The following is a 14,486-nucleotide window of genomic DNA, read 5'->3' as shown; positions in this document are numbered from 1 at the left end:
GACTTAGAACAAGTTATATGCTTCCAATATACAAAGGAGGGACATTCATAGGATAAACATTCCCATTGCCATAAGGAGAAAGAGTAAGGAAAACAGGGTTAACAGGACCAAAACAGTTCCTAAAACCTGCAGGACAAACTCCATTAGATTTCAAAGTCTGAGAGTCATTAACAGAATAACGTTGCATCCTTGGGGCTTGACAGAGCGGGAGTCTAACCCTTCCTAAGTGCCTTTGTGGCAGCCCTTTCCTCTCCAAATGCTTGGGTGAGTGCTCCAACATTTCCACACATTGGGGAGACCACCTTTTCGGCCCCACCCTCCTCAAACATCGGGGCAGCTCCCGGATTCCCTTCCATCTCTGGGGCACACGCTCAACCCCTTCCAAACAGTGTGGTGGCAGCCAGGCTCTCCCCAATTCCCTGGGAATGTGTTCCACCCTCTTTGGGACCTCGGGTGGCAAAACTCTTCCAGAGCATCGAGGTAGAATGCCCACCCTCGATCTCCGGGGGAAACTCACCCTTTCCATGTGTGTGGGCTGCTCTGCTCTCCCAGCCTGAGACCTCTTGACTCCAGACCTCAACCTCCATGGCTCTGTTTTTGAAGAAACTTTTCCTTCAGTTTGTTCCTTGTCTGTCTCTTCCAGTCCAGACTGGCAGCGGCTCTGTCTATAAAGTTCTTGCAAAAATTCTGTTGGCTTTGCATGAAGCATGCAGGGGTCAAAGCCATCAGACAACAGGAGTTTCCACAAATCCTTTCTGGATAATTCCATCTCCAATCTTGGCTTGTACTGAAATGGTGGCTGGGTTCCATGTTTGGTTACATCCTCACGTTGGGCTGTAGCTTCTGGGAATCCAACCCCTGGAAGCTCGTAATTTCCCAAACCATCAGCTTCTGGTTTCTTTGAACCCAAGAGTTCAGTTCTAAGTTTCTCTCTCTCCACTCGCATTTTACTATAAGCTGCAAGAAGAAGCCATGGTACCTCCTCCACACGTAGTCTGGAGGTCTCCTCAGCTAAGTCTTCCAGGTTGTCACTTTCAAATTCTTCCTTCCATCTGACACCAGGATTCAATTTTGCCAAATTCTCTGCCACTTTAAAACAAGGATCGCCTTTCTTCCAGTTTGCCACAACACATTCATCATTTCTGCTCAAGTCCTCATCAGAAGTATCTTTAGAGTCCATATTTCCACAAACAGTCTCTTTAAAGCAGTTTTGGCCTTTTCTATCAAGCTCCTCACAATTCTTCCAAAAACTTCCCCTTATCCATTTAAAAAGCCACTCCAACATGTTTGGTATTTGCAAACTCAGCAGCAAAAGCACCCCACTTCTCTTGGTACCAAAATCTGTTCTAGTTTGCTAATGCTGCAAGAATGCAAAACACCAGAGACGGATAGGCTTTTATAAAAAGGGGGTTTATTTGGCTACACAGTTACAGTCTTAAGGCCATAAAGTGTCCAAGGTAACACATCAGTAATTGGGTACCTTCACTGGAGGATGGCCGATGGCGTCCGGAAAGCCTCTGTTAGCTGGGAAGGCACGTGGCTGGAGTCTGCTCCAAAGTTCTGGTTTCAAAATGGCTTTCTCCCAGGACGTTCCTCTCTAGCAAGCTTGCTCTTCTTCAAAACGTCACTCACAGCTGCACTGAGTTCCATCTCTGAGTCAGCACGTTTATATGGCTCCACCGATCAAGGCCCACCCTGAATGGGTGGGGCCATGCCTCAATGGAAATATCCTATCATCTACAGTTGGGTGGGGTGCATCTCCATGCAAACAACCTAATTCAAACATTCCAACTTAATCCCCACTATTCTGTCTGCCCCCTACCAGATTGCATCAAAGAATATGGCTTTTTCTGGGGGACATAATACATTCAAACTGGCACAACCATCTTGCTCAGAACTCTGGAAGACAATTAAAGGTTTCAGTAACTGGGCAAATGCTGAATCCAGGAAACAGCTTTAAAAAATGGTAGCGCAAGCTCATGTACCTGGTGGGGGATGAGGGTATATGGGAATTCCGTATTTTCTGCATAATTTTTCTGTAAACCTATGACTTCTCCAATAAAAAATCTAAAAAAAAAGTGCCATGGAAAGCAGTTCCACCTGAAGATGACGTTCTATGTGTTGGGAGGGTGCCATACATAGCCTTGAGGATATGCAGGTACTTTGCCTTTCTTTGGCAAAATGTGAATTTGGAGTAAGTGGTCCTGAAGCACTCATTTTGTTATCCCAAATTAAGATATTTCCTTCAGAGGCCAGACTGTAGTTCTGCACACTTTGAAGTCTCTTCCTCTTCCTCTGAGAGGGCACCCACAACAAACGCTGGGCTTCCTCATTAGTGACAGGGAGTCTTCAGTGGGTGTGGTTAGGGAAGAGAGCATCTGTCCCTTCCCGAACCAGTACAGGTGAAGCCACTTGCTCTGAGGCTGGGTGGGAGAAACCCTGAGAGTTATGTGCACCTAGCTTTGATTTTTCTGAAGGGAAGTAGACCTGTTTCCTTCACAACCTGGGGGTTTCTCTTTGGAGCACTTTCCAGCTGGATATGAATTCATGATCCAAAGAAAAGGCTGGGGAAAGAACAGACTTGGTTTTTAAAAGCCATGAGAATTTTATGTCACGTGCTGGAAAACGCAAAAATAAAATATTCTTATTTTCATAAGTTCTTGCTCTTTCTGAAATAACATGGTTCCTGTTCTAGTTTGCTAATGCTGCCAGAATGCAAAACACCAGAAATGGATTGGCTTTTACAAAAGGGGATTTATTTGGTTACACAGTTACAGTCTTAAGGCCATAAAGTGTCCAAGGTAATGCATCAACCATTGAGTACCTTCACTGGAGGAGGGCCAATGGCATCCGGAAAACCTCTGTTGGCTGGCGTCTGCTCCAGAGTTCTGGTTTCAAAATGGCTTTCTCCCAGGATGTTCCTCTCTAGGTTGCAGTTCCTCAAAAATGTCACTGTTAGCTGCTCTTGGGGCGTTTTTGCTCTTTTAGCTTCTCCAGAGCAAAAGTCTGCTTTCCACGGCAATCCTCAAACTGTCTCTCATCTGCAGCTACTCTCTCAGCTTCTGTGCATTCTTCAAAGTGTCCCTCTTGGCTGTAGCAAGCTCGATCCTTCTGTCTGAGCTTATATAGGGCTCCAGTGAACTAATCAAGGCCCATGCTGAATGGGCGGGGCCACACCTCCATGGAAACTATCCAATCACATCAGAGTTACCACCCACAATTGGGTGGGGTGCATTTCCATGGAAACAACCTAATCCAAACTTTCCAACTTAATCCCCACTAAAATGAAACACCAAAGAAATATAATGAAAAGTCAAAGAGGCAGTCAAAGGGCCAAAGGTGGGATTCAGGTAAGTGAGGTGAAAGGCACAATTAGTTATCAACACTTCCCTGAGTGTGTGTGTGTGAGGGGAGAGGAGGAGTGTTCTAGTTTGCTAATGCTGCGAAGTGCAAAACACCAGGGACAGATTGGCTTTTATAAAAAGGGGGGTTATTTGGCTACACAGTTACAGTCTTAAGGCCATAAAGTGTCCAAGGTAACACATCAGCAATTGGGTACCTTCACTGGAGGGTGGCCAATGGCGTCTGGAAAACCTGTTAGCTGGGAAGGCACATGGCTGGCATCTGCTCCAAAGTTCTGGTTTCAAAATTGCTTTCTCCCAGGACGTTCCTCTTTAGCAAGCTTGCTCCTCTTCAAAAGGTCACTCACAGGTGCACTGAGTCCTTCTCTTTGAGTCAGCTCATTTATATGGCTCCACTAATCAAGTCCCACCCTGAATGGGTGGGGCCATGCCTCCATGGGAATATCTCTTCAGAGTCATCACCCATAGCTGGGTGGGGCACATTCCAAGCAAATCTAATAAGCACCAAAACCTCTGCCCCACAAGACTACATCAAAGATAATGGCGTTTAGGGGACACAATACATTCAAACTGGCACAAGGAGGGAGAGAAAAGCGAGAGGCGGAGAGGGAGAGGGAAGGCGAGAGAGAAGGAAAGAGGGAGGGAGGCAGAGAGAAAGTGGGAGGTGGGGGACACTGACAAAATCAAAGTCTGGGGACAGTGGAGGGTGATTACAGAACAGGTAGGACAGAACTTCCAGCAGAATATCACACACCTTAGTTCCTAGAAACCACTGACCACTTCCCACCACGTGGAATTTCTCCCTGGGTCCCAGATTCCTCCTTGATCCCAGAGCCCCCTCTCTCCAGGGTGGTGAACCCATGTGCCCACCAGGACTGGGGCAGTGACAGCGGCTGCCCAGGCAGGGTGCAACCCTCCAATGACCTTATCCTCCCCATGAGCGCTCAGCCCTGTGGAGACCAGAGGCAGCCTCCTAGACCAACGGGGATGGAAGTTGCCCAGCTGGTGGTTGCCAAGCTCTTCCCATTTTCAGAAGCACCAAATCTGTAGGTTTTAAAAAATCTCCCCATATTTAAATACTGTCTTGACTCAAATTCTTAAAAAGCAGGGCCAGGAAACTAACCCATGCTGCTGGCCTGGGACCCTCAGGCCCCCAGTGTGTGCTTAAAAGCTATGAAAATAAAACACAAAGATGTATATTAAAGGGACTGCGACTTCCGGCATTATTCTTTATTTATATCACCTTATGTTTCAATGAAGAGAAATGGTTGTCTTCTGAATAAGTGCAAAATCTTCAGGGAACACTGAACTGGTCAGAGACACTCAAACATGGAGTAAGTGAAACCACAAAAGTAGCCTAATAAAGAGAAAAGGGATTAGAACTTCAGAAAGTAGAATCTTAATTCAGTATCATCCACTAGATTTTACCAATTCTTTCAAACCAATAGTCAGCAACTAGCAACCACATTTTATTATCGTACAGTTTATTCTGACAGATCTCTGGGGACAGATAGTAAGGTGTTTCAATTCAAGTTTGAGCAAGTTCAATGGAACTAGTAAAATATATTAAATAATACAATAACAGTTTATTATTGGAGTAAGAAAAGGCTAAAGATATGGAAATGCAACACATGAAAATCATTAACACAAAATTTGATACACACACAGATGGAAATAAAGCAAAAACACATTGTACATTGATTTTATTTTTTAAAACTTATAATCTACCCCTCAAAAATATACATATTAAAATATATATATTTTTTAGGCTTAAAGCCTCCACATAGATAAAGCTGCGATGCTACAAAATATAATTCAAAAGTTTATGGTGAAGGACATTGTTATTAAATGTGGCAAAATAATGTATAGATGGGAATAAAGAAGAGTTTCTATAAAAAGATAGTTTAATATATAATGCAAATGGACATAGGAAAAATACTTGATTAAATTTATGGACGTTGCAGAGATTGATTATTTAATCATTCATACATTCAAAAGATTTAACTTTAACTGTAGAAGACTATTATATGGTTATGATGTTCTAAATGCTAGAATAGAGCAAAGAAACAAATGGCCTAAAGAAAGATGGGGGACACCTTGGCAGGTGAAATCACTGCCCTCCCCTCTACATGGGATCTGACACCCAGGGGAGTGATTCTCCCTGGCAATGCAGGATATGACTCCCGGGGAGGAATGTAGACCTGGCATCATGGGATGGAGAACATCTTGACCAAAAGGGGGATGTGAAAGGAAACGAAATAAGCTTCAGTAGCAGAGAGATTCCAAAAGGAGCCGAGAGGTCACTCTGGTGGGCACTCTTACGCACACTTTAGACAACCCTCTTTAGGTTCTAAAGAATTGGGGTAGCTGGTGGTGGATACCTGAAACTATCAAACTACAACCCAGAACCCATGAATCTCGAAGACAATTGTATAAAAATGTAGCTTATGAGGGGTGACAATGGGATTGGGAAAGCCTTGTGGATCTCACTCCCCTTTATCCAGTGTATGGTTAGATGAGGAGTAAAACGGGGGCAAAAAAACTAACAGAAAGATAGGGTGGAGGGGGACAATTTGGGTGTTCTGTTTTACTCTTACTTTACTTACTTTCACTTTTTCTGGAACAAGGGAAATGTTTAAAAAAAATAGATCGGGGTGATGAATAAACAACTATACGATGGTAATGTGATCAATGGATTATATATTTTGGATGATTGTTAAAAAAAAAAAGAACATCTTTTGTGGGGGACATAATAGATTCAAACCCACACACTTGGGTTCCTTGCTGACCCTGCTTCCCCCACAGCTTGTGCTAATGGTAGGATTTTCCTGGGTTCGGTCCTCACCCCCTCTTGCCTCTCTGTGTATACACCCTGATGGTAATCTCAAAACCGTCATGATTTTAATTACTACCTAGGTGCTACTGGCTCTCACTTCGGACCCTGTAGCTACCCACGTCCTCCTGGACATCTTTGAGCCCCCTGGCTTTCTCCTCACTCCTAGCAGATGCTGCCCACGAGGACAGGGGCCTCATTCACGACTGCTTGATGCTAGGCACTACGGATGTATGCGGTTGCTAAATTTCCTTGAATTAATTAATTAATTAATTAATTAATTAATTCTCCTACCTCCAGCTTCTCAGGCAAAATCCCATTTTATGGGAACAAAGACTAGAGAAATATATTTAACAAATTTGGCATAAAATGGTTAATATCTTTACTATTTTAAACGGCTCATATGTATTTTTTTGTCAGCTTCTAAGATTACCCCTGTTAGATCAGCACCCCACTCCTCTTTTTCACACGAAGCCCCTCTTCACAGGGCAGAGCCGTTCCAGGTGGTTGGGATATGGGGTTGGCTGCCTCCCACCCCATAACCCTAGTGGTGGGCTGGGGCCTGGTGGATGAGGATACACAGCAGCCTGTCTACCGGGAATGGTGCAGGCCTGGCCCGGTCCTGTCTCCCCCAGGACATCTCTGCTGGAGCAATCGGGACAGATCATCCTTGCTCTGGACCCTGTGTGGTAGGGCAGTGTTGGCAGCACTGCCGGGGACCATCCCCCTAGCAGCATGGAGGACACTCTGCCAGAGGCCAGCGTGCAGCGCGATGCAGAGAGGCCAATGTGGAGAGTCTTGGTGGCATCATTTGAACCTCTCAATCAAAGAGCTCTAACTCCTTAGCCTTTAATTTCTCCCTAGATAATCAATTTCCCATTTCCTTAAAAAAAAAAAAAGATGGAAAGGAAGATGGTGGCCATTCTGTGCCAGGCTGAAGGCTGCAGCTGTAGCTCAGTCACACAGGCCCTGACTCAGATTCCCCTCCACACGTACACCCGTCTCTGCCAAGAGCACAGTTCCCAGGAGGATCCCAGGGGAGGCTCAGAGCACAGAAGAAAAATGTGTTATGCAGAAAGAGAAAATGGGAGTTGAGACCGTTATTCTTCACCATTTCTCTCCCTTTCTTAATAACCCATGAAACTAAACAGTCAAGGCTAAAAAGAGTTTCTATCCTCCCTTGCAAACTGGTATAGCTATTTTAAAACAGAGTACCAACTGGAAAAAGGAAAAAGAGTGACATTATTAAAATGCTACATTTAAATAGCTAAGAAACACACACATTCTGATTTTTTTTAACTGTGAAGATTTATTTCAGAGGCATTCCACATGATTGTCCAAAAATAAAAAAAACTATCTTTTCTCAAGAAAATCTCACTCTCAAAAAGAGTTAAGGTCAATTGCAAACATGTTCCAGACTACATTGACCAAGATTATTGATCCACCATTTTGTGGTTTCACTTTCTATACCAATGATCAAGCTTCATATCAGCACATTCTACTATGTATGGCATTGAAAATTTAATTTCCCCCCTTATAAATTAAAAAGCAAATTAGAGAGAGGAACCTAATATGGTGGCTAGGTGAGACAGGGCAAAAAAACATCTCCTTGAAAAATAATAGAAAAAAAACAGAAAGTGACCCAGAACACCAGTTCCAGCAATCCACCAGCCGGACAAGGACTGCTAAATCCACAGGGACCGTGCATTTGGTGAAACTAGGAGTCTGCATTCTGAAACGAGCTGGGAACGCCCCCGCATGGCCTGGCAGCTCAGGGCTTCTCTGGAGGGCTGGCATGCACTTGTGATGTGACACAGCCTTCCCTCAGCAGAGGACCTGGAAGAGCACGGCTGAGAAGGGGGACCTGCTCGGAAATCCCAGGAACCCTATGCCAATACCCAGGACTTGTGGGTCAGCGGCAGAGACTACCTGGGGCAAGTCTAAGATGAACGCTTAGACTCTTGCAACAGCTTTAAATCTCTGGGAACACCTGGAGGTTTGACTATTAAAGCTGCCCTTCCTCCCTAACCACCCAGACACATGCCCTACAATCAGGGTGGGCAGCACCAACAACACACCCAAACTTAGTGCACCAACTGAACCCCACAAGAATCAGATCCCCACACACCACAAAGACAAAGTTGGGGAGAACTGACTTGAGGGGAATAGGTGACTCACAGACGCCATCTGTTGGTTAGTTAGAGAAAGTATACGCCACCAAGCTGGAGATCTGACAAATTAGAGATTGGTATTTTTTATAACCTGAAAGAAACTTATCAAGTAAAGCAAATGCCAAGAGGCCAAAAACAACAGAAAATCTTACAGCATGTGATAAAATCAGATGATACGGAGAACCCAAATCCAAACACCCAAATCAAAAGATCAGAAGAGACACAGTACTTGGCACAATTAATCAAAGAACTAAAGACAAACAATGAGAGCATGGCACAGGATACAAAGGACATGAAGAAGAGCATGGCACAGGATATAAAGAACATAAAGAAGATGCTAGAAGAGCATAAAGAAGAAATTGCAAGAGTAAATAAAAAAATAGAAGATCTTATGGAAATAAAAGAAACTGTTGACCAAATTAAAAAGACTCTGGATACTCATAATACAAGATTAGAGGAAGCTGAACGATGACTCAGTGTCCTCAAGGACCACAGAACGGAAAATGAAAGAACAAAAGAAAGAATGGGGAAAAAAATCAAAAAAATCAAAATGGATCTCAGGGATATGTTAGATAAAATAAAAAGTCCAAATTTAAGACTCATTGGTGTCCCAGAAGGGGAAAAGGGTAAAGGTCTAGAAAGAGTATTCAAAGAAATTGTTGGAGAAAACTTCCCCAACCTTCTACACAATATAAATACACAAAGCATAAATGCCCAGCGAAGTCCAAATAGAATAAATCCAAATAAACCCACTCCGAGACATATTCTGATCAGATTCTCAAATACAGAAGAGAAGGAGCAAATTCTGAAAGCAGCAAGAGAAAAGCAATCCACCACATACAAAGGAAACAACATAAGACTAAGTAGAGACTACTCAGCAGCCACCATGGAGGCAAGAAGGCAGTGGCATGACATATTTAAAATTATGAGAGAGAAAAATTTCCAACCAAGAATACTTTATCCAGCAAAACTCTCCTTCAAATTTGACGGAGAGCTTAAATGTTTCACAGACAAACAAATGCTGAGAGAGTTTGCTAATAAAAGACCTGCCCTACGTGGAATATGACTCCCGGGGAGGAATGTAGACCTGGCATCGTGGGACAGAGAACATCTTCTTGACCAAAAGGGGGATGTGAAAGGAAATGAAATAAGCTTCAGTAGCAGAGAGATTCCAAAAGGAGCCGAGAGGTCACTCTGGTGGGCACTCTGACGCACAATTTAGACAACCCTTTTTAGGTTCTAAAGAATTGGGGTAGCTGGTGGTAGATACCTGAAACTATCAAACTACAACCCAGAACCCATGAATCTCCAAGACAATTGTATAAAAATGTAGCTTATGAGGGGTGACAATGGGATTGGGAAAGCCATAAGGACCACACTCCCCTTTGTCTAGTTTATGGATGGATGAGTAGAAAAATAGGGGAAGGAAACAAACAAACAAACAGACAAAGGTACCCAGTGTTCTTTTTTTACTTCAATTGCTCTTTTTTACTTTAATTATTATTCTTGTTATTTTTGTGTGTGTGCTAATGAAGGTGTCAGGGATTGATTTAGGTGATGAATGTACAACTACGTAATGGTACTGTGAACAATCGAATGTACGATTTGTTTTGTATGACTGCATGGTATGTGAATATATCGCAATAAAATGAAGATTAAAAAAAAAAAAAAAAAAGACCTGCCCTACTTCAGATACTAAAGGGAACCCTACCAACAGAGAAACAAAGAAAGGAGAGAGATAGAGAAATTTAACAAACATATATAGAACATTACATCCCAGGTCACTGGGACACATATTCTTCTCTACTGATCACGATCTTTTTCCAGAATGGACCATATGCTGGGACATAAAACAAGCCTCAATAAATTAAAAAAAAAATTGAATTTGTTCAAAGCATATTCTCTGACCACAATGGAATACAAATAGAAGTCAATAACCATCAGAGACTTGGAGAATTCACAAACACCTGGAGGGTAAAAATGATGGGGAGATGAAAACATTCCCAGATAATCAAAAGCTGAGGGACTTCATCACCAGTAATCAGTCCTATAAGAAATGCTAAAGGGAGGTGAGCAGGCTGAAAGGAAGGGACACTAAACAATTGACTGAAACTACATGAAGAAATAAAGATTTCCAGTAAAGATCACATGGTAAATATAAATACCAATACTACTGTATTTTTGATTTGTAACTCCACTATTTACTTCCTACAATACATAAACTGTAATGATAAATCAGTGGTTTTGGACTCAATGTAAAATATGTAATTTTTGACTAGAACTACATAAAGGTGGGGGAATGGAGGAGTATAGGAACATAGTTCATGTGTCCTATTGAAGTTAAGTTGGTAGCAAAGAAAAACAAGATTGTCATAGATTTAAGAGGTTAAATTTAAGCCCCACGGTAAACACAAAGAAAGTATCATTTTCTTTCTAGATGATGGATGATAGATAGGGAGGGAAGGAAAGAAAGAGAATATGACCACAGAGAGGAAAAGTAGAGTATGGGTTATGAGAAGTGGGGGAAGGGGCAATGTGAAGTTAAGAAATGAGTGTAGGGTTTCTGTTTGGGGTGAAGGGAAATCTCTAGTAATGGATGGTGGGAAGGTGATAGCATTGCAACATTCTAAATGTGATTAATCCCACTAATGGAATGCTAGGGAGGGGTTGGAATGGGAAGATTCAGGCTGTATATACATTTCCACAATTGAAAAAAAAAAGACAGTCTAAATAGATGACAATTAAATGCCAAGGATGATCCTGGATGGGATCTGAGGATGGAGGAGAGGAGGCTCAAAGGGACATATACAGGACATAAGAAAAAAAAGGAAATATAGAATGTAAGCTTTGTATCAATATTGAATTTCTTGAACTTCTTAGTTGCGCTTAATGGGATTGCATAAAATAATATTCTTGTTCATGGGAAATGTATATGTGAATTATACTGTTTTTTCAAGGATGTGTGCAGCTTGCTCTCATATGTTCAGAAGACAGAGCAATAGATGATGGATGATAGATAGGGAGGGAAGGAAAGAAAGAAATGGCAGTGTGACAGGATGTTACAGTTGGTGGATCGGGGTATCGGGAGGAGGGTTGGGGTATCCTGGAGTTCTGTATATGGGGTTTGTATTGTTTTTGCAACTGTTCCTGTAAGTTTGAATTTATTTCAAAATAAAATTAAAAAAAGCAAATTAGAAGTGTGTTTACCTGATCTTCATTAAATAACACTCCCTGCTGTCTACTGATCCTTTTCATGAGATCTCCTCCATCATAATACTCCATCACAATAAAAAACCTGTTATTCTCTGCAAGAAAAATCATCACTTGGTGTTGGAGGATTTTTAGAGATTTACTAATCATTTGCTTTTCAAGCTCTAGAAAGTAGAGAATATAACTAAAAACTGCAGGGCAGAATAGCTAAAAACTCTGTGGAATCAAGAGGGACTGGGTTCTAATCCCACTTCCCAATTTACGCTCCTTAATTCTGAGACTTTTGGCAAATTATTTTAATCTCTGTGTGTCACTACCTCATGTGCAAAATGGAGACAATAATCCTTTTAGGATTGTTGTAAAGTTGAGGTGAGTTAATCTGTGAAAGATGCTTAGAACAGAGCCTGCACATGATGAGAGCTTGAGCTCTCTACATGTTAGCTATTCTTATTAATACACTCCTGCAAGAGATTAGCAATGTGCTGTGAAACCAGAAGCTGCAATCTTTCTCAGCACTCCAGGAGGGCCTAAAAGCCACTCCCTGAGTTTGGTATACAGTTTTATTTACACAGCACTTAATTCAGCCATGTTATTAAACACAACAGAGGCCCTTCTAACTGACCTCTGCCCGACCTTCTCTCTAGATTAATGGACAGTCCCCTTGACTGGTGCCCACACAAGGTTACAGCTGGAGACACACAGGCTCACGGACCCAAAATACCTCCCTTCACACCAACTGACCTGATGCTTACCAGGATCGCTCTGCTTGTTCCCAAATCTGTTTATGCCAAATGAATTTGTTATTGTTATTATTACATAAATGGTTGAAATATGAATGGATAAAGAATGTGATTACTTCTACAAAAACTAAGTTGAATGCTTTGGAGGACTCAGGAAATGTGAGTTGCTAAAAAAAGAAAAATAAATGCCATTGACCTAAACGATGGATGAAACTAGTGGAAAATTACTGGAAATTTTCTAAAAGGATTGTGCATGCAGATTATCCATAAATTCTTACTCAACTTTGAAGAAAGGAAACGAAGAAATTACAAATAAGGATGAAGCTTATGTAAGAAAGCATTCTCAGTTCTCCAATAAGTGGACTCATAGCCAAAGTCCTTAGGGTTACATCAAAAGTTTGACAAATGGGTAGGGAGCTCAGATGGTGGCATAGAGAGGAGTGGAAGCCAGTTAATCCCCCTGGAACAATTCATAAGCAACAGAAAAATTAGTAAATAACCTGGAATAACTGCGGGGAAACAAACGTGACCGTCCCCTCATCACACACCAACCTGAATTAGGAGGAATGCCTGAGATTTCAGCATAAAGCCTGTAAGTAAAATCTGTGGACCTGCGCCAAGAGCCCCCCCCCCCATAGAAGCCTTGCGGTGCTAGAGAACAGCACTGTCTGAACAACTGAACATACCCCAGCCCAGATCTAACTGGGGTTTCAAGGTTAACTGCTCAATACAGACAGTGAATCCCCAACAAGCAGACAGAGGCTTTTGGTGATGATGGATATTGGGAGCATCAGGGTATGTATCTGTCTCGGGACAGAGAGCCCAAAGGATCAGGTGCTATCTCTGGCTGACTGGTGAATCTGGGGGCTTTCTGTCCCTTTCTCTCTCTGTCAACCTGGGCGGCTGGGTGGAGAAAGCCTCAGCCATTTTCAGCTACCAGTGCTGTGCAGTAGAGAAAGCCTCAACCATTTTAAACTCCCAGCGCAATGACCCAGACGAGGGTGGAGACAGCAGAGTCAGAGAAACAAAGAATCTATTTCTATGCAAATTACCTCTCTATAGGGGGCATAGCTTCCCAAGAGGAAAGAGGAGGGGCCCAGCTCTACTACCTTCCATCCATTCCGAACCAGACCCCAGAGCCTGGGGGAGGAGAGCCATGGGCCATATCCCCTTACACCAGCCTGCAACAGCCTGACAGGTGACACCTTCTGGGCAGAAAAGCACAGGGTGTGTCAATCCTCTAAGACACACCATCAGGGAAAACAGATACTGAATATTTCCTCTTTCTGTGACCTGAGCTTGTCCAAGTCTGGGAAAACCTGATTGGGGTGGCCTAGGAGGTCAGGTGCCTAAACAACAGAAAACTACAACCTACACAAAGAAAAATGAAGTTATGGCCCAGTCAAAGGAAGAAACTTACACTTCAACTGAGATACAGGAATTTAAACAACTAATAACAAGTCAATTCAAAAAGCTTAGGGAAAATATGGCGAAAGAGCTGAACCATGTAATGAAAATACTGGGCATACATAAGGTAGAAATTGAAAGTTTGACAAACCAACTGGCAGAAGGAGTAAATTGTTTTACGCGAATTTCATGCCAGAGCGGGAGGCCCGGCGCTGCGCTCGGGGCAGTGGAACCTGCGGACACCCGAGGGCCGGCTCTGAGCGCGGCCGAGGCGGAACCAGGGCTTGACGGTGGGAACCCCCGGGTTCAGGGGAACTCCCCTCTCCTGACACCGGAGGCGGTGGGACAGCGGCCACAGCCCCGCGCGCGACGCTGTGCGCACTGCCATAGAGACCGCCGCGGCCCGGGACGCCAGGCGGCTCCCTCCCTTCCCGCCCCTCCGCCGGTTCCCGTCCCTTCCCCCTGGCTCCCGGAAACCTGGGACTAAGAGCCGATCGCCCGCCATGTACCTGCTGCGCCCGGCCGGGGGCGGGAGGAGTGTCCAGCTGTCCAGGATGGGGAGGGCGCAGCGCCTCCCGCGGCCCGGGCGGGGCGCGAACGATAGCGGCGGAGGCGGGCAGGGGCCGGGGCGGGGCGGAGCCTCGGGGACTGGGCGGGGACCACAAAGACCAGCGCCCGTCAGTAAAACGTCATCCACACAAGGAAGGAGATAGGAATGGAATTTTCGTTCCATGTCCCTCAATTCTTGCCTAGTTATATGCCA

At 43.7% G+C, this 14,486-nt stretch overlaps 1 protein-coding gene across 2 annotated transcripts in view; it reads right to left on the bottom strand.

Annotated features, from left to right (window-relative positions):
* The window catches only part of LOC119507337 (cytoskeleton-associated protein 2-like), a 32,062-nt gene extending 17,711 nt beyond the window's left edge, over positions 1-14,351 (bottom strand). For both annotated transcript variants that reach the window (XM_037800508.1, XM_037800509.1), the window contains exon 1: positions 14,233-14,351. The gene's annotated coding sequence lies outside the window, so the exon portion shown is untranslated. The remainder of the gene's footprint in view (positions 1-14,232) is intronic.
* Positions 14,352-14,486: the final 135 nt, after the last annotated feature.

The sequence above is a fragment of the Choloepus didactylus genome, chromosome 12 (assembly GCF_015220235.1).
Source record: "Choloepus didactylus isolate mChoDid1 chromosome 12, mChoDid1.pri, whole genome shotgun sequence".
Taxonomy (NCBI): Eukaryota; Metazoa; Chordata; class Mammalia; order Pilosa; family Megalonychidae; genus Choloepus; species Choloepus didactylus.
The sequence above is the reverse complement of the archived record's forward strand: the minus strand, read 5'-3'. Positions and strand labels throughout refer to the sequence as shown.